Genomic DNA, 6,185 nt, shown 5'->3' on the forward strand with positions numbered 1-6,185 from the left:
TTAAGAGGCGCTTCCTCTTTTAATGAAAAGACTTTTGGTTCTGCTATACAGAAATAAATCATCAAAGCTCCCTCAGTAATGGCCGTAAATATTTTGTACTTGTGCACTTTTAAAATAAAAGTTGAAGTCATTTTAAAGTCGATCAATTAGTCTTTGCCAAGGTTAAGTACATTTGGGTATTAGCATGCTATTGCATAATACAGTGAGCTGGCAGAACAGAAAGTAATCAGCCAAGTTTAAAAATGTTCACAGATCCTTTCTTTTCTGGTGACCTTGAGGCAGGCAATTAACAAATGCTTTACATTTTAATTTTGCAGGTAAAGAAATCCAGAAGGGGTTAACTAAATCCAAGACCTGAGTGAGTCCGACGGTTAGTGGAGAAGCTACTGTTTTATGGTCCCTGCAGCAGCTGAATTTTGGGGAAAATTACAGTGGAAAAAAATGACCTCTTGATCATTCTTCTTCACCACGGATGATATACATTGCTTTTGCTTCTGGCAGGCATTATGCCTCCTTCTTTTCCCCAAGAGACAAAAGAGCAAGCCTCATAGGCAGCTTTTATGTAACTCACTACTGTGGAGTCTGAGTACCACATGCAGTAAGCTGTAAAGTGCCTTCCACTGCATTGTCAGTGGCAGAATCTCTCTCTCTCTCTCTCTCTCTCTCTCACACACACACACACACACAAACACACACACCCTCTGCAATCAGAACTTTCCTTTGCAATCGTCAAGGTTGTGTGTGCATGACGTCCGTGAGTGTGCCGGTTTGGGAGAGAGGGTTCTCTGTGGGGTGTGCTGACGTCTTGCTCTGAAATTACTTCAGCGTTGATGCCCGGACTCCTCCCTCTGGGACCGTGAATCCATCCTGGCACACATCTGCAGGGGCAAAAGCCGGCTCCCAATTTCGTTGACTCGGGTGCAGCCACTTTTGGCAGCCTGTGGGCCACTGGAGGTGAGGTCTGCCACCTGCGTGTTTGTGAACATCATCGAGCAGGGACAGAACACAGGGCTACGGCTCAAGCTGCCCTTGGCTGGGCTCATTTCCATGCTGCTTTGACAGTTCATCTTTTGAGTCCTCCTTTCCATGTAACCTCTCAGGTCTTGCCATGGCTGAAACTGAATATGTTTATCTTATTTAATGTGATGGATGCTATTAACAGTTGTTTCTATATGGTTCATCTTCTTTCCCCTTAACTCAGATGCCGAGGTGAGATGTTTCATTTTCATTTGCTAGTGATCTAACCCTTGAGATTTGGCACTGCCAGTTGGTCAAGTGATCAATGATCTGTAAAGCATAACAATTTACTAAGTAAGCTTGCTATTTACATGGCCTTTAATGCACTACTGCCAAGGGTCGGAGGTGTGGAACAAGGAGGTATTAGATTAGCTCTTTGCTCTGTGATGCCTCTTTGTGGTGAGCATACTATTACTGGAGAAAATCATATTGGAAAAAAATGATCTCTTTAAAATTATTCCCTAATATAGATTCAGATGCCAGTGAATGATATCTGATATTAGGAAGAAAACTCATGGGGCGCCTGGGTGGCTCAGTCAGATAAGCATCTGACTCTTGATCTCAGCTCAGGTCTTGATCTCAGGATCCTGAGATCAAGCCCTGTGTTGGGCTTCACACTGGGCATGGAGTCTACTTTAAAAAAGAAAAAAGAAAACTCATTAATTCTATGATCTTTTCCATCAGAGACTGGGAGTTTTATAAAATGAGGCCTGACATGGGAATAAGAAACCAAAATGTCTGTTCCATAAATGGAATAATGCCTTGTGGTCCATATGACACCCTTGAAGTGACACTGGTGGTGTCACTTCAAAATCAGATGATTCAAATTACAATCAAAATTGTCATTTATTTTCTTATGAACTTTCCCCCTACTTATAAGGCATGAAAATAGTGTCCTATGTTTTCTTCATTGCTCTACGTTTATATTTTTATCTATACTCCGTCTAAGTTAATTTTTATCTATGGTGTGGGGTAGTGGGCAAGATTAATTGCTTTTTCCATTTGAATATCTAAATAATCTAGGCCCATTTATTAAAAAGATCCTTTCCCCTGTTGTACCAAAGAATCAGTTTTGTCATAAGTCATGTGACTCTATATCGGTGGGTCTGTTTCTGGACTCATTCTCTTCTGTTTTTTTAAAAAAAATTTTTTATTAACATATAATTAGCCCCAGGGTAATACATACATAACTACATTAGCCCAGAGGTACAGGTCTATGAATCGCCAGGTTTACACATTTCACAGCACTCACCACAGCATATACTTTTCCCAGTTGGACTCTCTCTTTTGTCCCAGTGGCTCATTTGTCTCTCCTTGCACCAGGACCACATGGACTTAATTGCTTTAGCTTTATATACACCTTGATATCTAGTAACATCCTCCAGCTCTGTGCTTGAAGATTGGCATGGATAAATAAACTGGACATCTTAGAAGCAATGGCTAAAATCCTAGAAACATACAATCTTTCAAAACTGGACCAAGAAAAAATGACAAATCTGAACAGACTGATTGCAAGTAAAGAAATCGAATCAGTAATTTAAAAAAGAACTACCATTTCTCTGTACTGTCATTTGCAAATATCTTCTCCCATTCCGTGGGTTGCCCCTTTGTTTTCTTGACTGTTTCCTTTGCTGTGCAGAAGCTTTTGATTTTGATGAAGTCCCAAAAGTTTATTTTCACTTTTGTTTCCTTTGCCTTTGGAGACATATCTTGAAAGAAGTTGCTGTGGCCGATATTGAAGAGATTACTGCCTATGTTCTCCTCTAGGATTCTGATGGATTCCTGTCTCACGTTGAGGTCTTTTATCCGTTTCAAGTTTATCTTTGTGTACAGTGTAAGAGAATGGTCGAGTTTCATTCTTCTACATATAGCTGCCCAGTTTTCCCAGCACCATTTATTGAAGAGACTGCTTTTTTTCCACCGTATATTTTTTCCTGTTTTGCCAAAGATTAATTGACCATAAAGTTGAGGGTCCATATCTGGGCTCTCTACTCTGTTCCACTGGTCTGTGTGTCTGTTTTTATGCCAGTACCATGCTGTCTTGGTGATCATAGCTTTGTAGTAAAGCTTGAAATCAGGTAACGTGATGCCCCCAGTTTTATTTTTGTTTTTCAACATTTCCTTAGCAATTCGGGGTCTCTTCTGATTCCATACAAATTTTAGGATTATTTGCTCCAGCTCTTTGAAGAATACCGGTGGAATTTTGATCGGAATGGCATTAAAAGTATAGATTGCTCTAGGCAGTATAGACATTTTAACAATGTTTATTCTTCCGATCCAAGAGCATGGAATGGTCTTCCATCTTTTTGTGTCTTCTTCAAATTCTTTCATGAGTGTTCTGTAGTTCCTTGAGTACAGATCCTTTACCTCTTTGGTTAGGTTTATTCCCAGGTAACTTATGGTTCTTGGTGCTATATAAATGGAATCGATTCTCTAATTTCCCTTTCTGTATTTTCATTGTTAGTGTATAAGAAAGCCACTGATTTCTGTACATTGACTTTGTATCCTGCCACGTTACTGAATTGCTCTATGAGTTCTAGTAGTTTGGCAGGGGAGTCTTTTGGGTTTTCCATATAAAGAATCATTTTAGCAACATGGACGGGACTGGAAGAGATTATGCTGAGTGAAATAAGTCAAGCAGAGAGAGTCAATTATCATATGGCTTCACTTATTTGTGGAGCATAACAAATAGCATGGAGGACATGGGGAGTTAGAGAGGAGAAGGGAGTTGGGGGAAATTGGAAGGGGAGGTGAACCATGAGAGACTATGGACTCTGAAAAATAATCTGAGGGGTTTAAGTGGCGGGGGGCGGGAGGTTGGGGGAACCAGGTGGTGGGTATTAGAGAGGGCACAGATTGCATAGAGCACTGGGTGTGGTGCAAAAATAATGAAAATAAATTAAAAATAAATAATAAATAAATAAATAAATAACAACTGCCAGAAAACAAAAGTCTAAGACCAGATGGATTCCCAGGTGAATTCTACAGACATTTAAAGACAAGTTAACACCCATTCCTCTTAAACTATTCCAAATAACAGAAGAAGCAAGCTTCTAAATACATCCTATGAAGCCAGTATTACCCTGATACCAAAACCAGACAAAGACACCACAACAAACAAAAACTACAGGCCAATATCCCTGATGAACACAGATGTAAAAATTCTCAACAAAATAGTAGCAAACTGCATGCAACAATATATAAAAAGAGTATTCACCTCAGTCAGGTGGGATTTATTCTGGGGTTGCAAGGATGGATCAATATTCACAAATCAATCAATGTCATATACCACATCAATAAGACAAAGGATAAAAATTGTAGAATTATCTCAACAGATGCAGAAAAAGCATTTGACAAGATTCAAATCCATTCATGATAAGAACTTCCAACAAAGTGGGGTTAGAGGGAACATACCTCAATATAATAAAGGCCATATGTTAAAAACCCATAGCTAACATCATCCTCAATGGTAAAGAACTGAGTGCTTTTACTCTAACATTAGAAACAAGACAAGGATGTCTACTTTTACTACATTTATTGGAGATAGCAATGGAAATCCTAGCCACAGCAGTCAGACAAGAAAAAGAAATAAGGGGTATCCATTTTGGTAAAGAAGAAGTTAAACTGTCACTATTTGCAGACAACATGATACTATACATTGAAAATCCTAATGACACCACCAAAAACCTATCAGAAGTAATAAAATAAATTCAGTAAAGTGGCAGGATACAATATTAATACCAAAAAATCAGTAGTGTTTCTATACACTAATAATGAAGTACCAGAAAGAGAAAGAAACAATACCATTTACAACCACACCAAAAAGAATAAAATACCTAAGAAAAAACTTAACCAAGAAGATCAAAGACCTGTTCTCCAAAAACTATGAAAAACTGATGAAAGAAATAGAAGATGACACAAATGGAAGATGACTCCATGCCCATGGAGTGCAAGAATTAATATTGTTAAAATGTCCATATTACCCAAAACAATCTACAGATTCAATGCAATCAAAATGCCAAGAGCATTTCTCACAAAACTAGAATAATACTAAAATTTGCATAGAATCACAGAAGATCCCAAATAGCTAAAGCAATCCTGAGAAAGAAGAACAAAGCTAAAGGTATCACAATATCAGATTCAAATTATACTACAGAGCTATAGTAATCAAAACAGTAGGGTACTGGCAAAAAAAAAAATAGACACATAGGTCAATGGAAGAGTTTAGAGACCCCAGAAATAAACCCACACTTATGCAGTCAATTAATTTATGTCAAAGGAGGCAAAAATATATGATGGGAAAAATACAACATTTTTTATAAATAATGCTGAGAAATCTAGATGGCTACATGTAAAAGAAGACACTGGAACACTTTTTAACACCATACACATAAGTAAACACAAAGTGGATTAAAGACCTAAATGTGAGACCTGAAATCATAGAAATCCTAGAAGAGAACATAAACAATAATTTCTCGACGTCAACTGGGAACATTTTTCTAGATATGCCTGCTGAGGCAAGGGAAAACAAAGCAAAAATAAACTATTGCGAGTATGTCAAAATAAAAAGTTTTTTTTTTTTAAATTTACTTATTTATTCATGAGAGACAGAAAGAGAGAGAGAGAGAGGCAGAGAGAGAAGCAGGCTTCCTGCTAGGGAAGGTTAAAGGGGGGTCATTCTATTTTTGAATTTGATCTTAATTAATTAAAAAAACTACATATTGTAAACAAACAAACAGAAGATTGGCATGGACATTCCTTGCCTTTGCATTTCTATATAAATTTTACATCCAGTTTGTGCATTTTCACACTGATTGAGATTATGTCAAATCTATACCTCAGTTTGAAAAGAAATATCTTTACAATGTCGAGTCTTCTAATCCACAAATAGAGTAAAATATAGTATATCTAGAGTGAGAGGACTAAAGATTTAAAAGATCTGGGATAAATTCTGCTTCCTCCTAAATCAAGCATTTAGTTGAGCCAAATATGTCCTAAAGGATATATGTGAAGAAGATGAATATTAGCTTCAGTCCCGCTTCTCCATTCTTTCTGTCTTCTTCTCTCCCTTTCCTATCACGGAAAACCCTGGAATTTCAGGAATTCTTTTGGGGTCTGGGCATTCGTCTCAATTGAAACTCCCCATTACTTCTCTCCAGTCAAAAGCC

The sequence above is a fragment of the Mustela erminea genome, chromosome X (genome assembly GCF_009829155.1).
Source record: "Mustela erminea isolate mMusErm1 chromosome X, mMusErm1.Pri, whole genome shotgun sequence".
In the NCBI taxonomy this organism is placed as follows: Eukaryota; Metazoa; Chordata; class Mammalia; order Carnivora; family Mustelidae; genus Mustela; species Mustela erminea.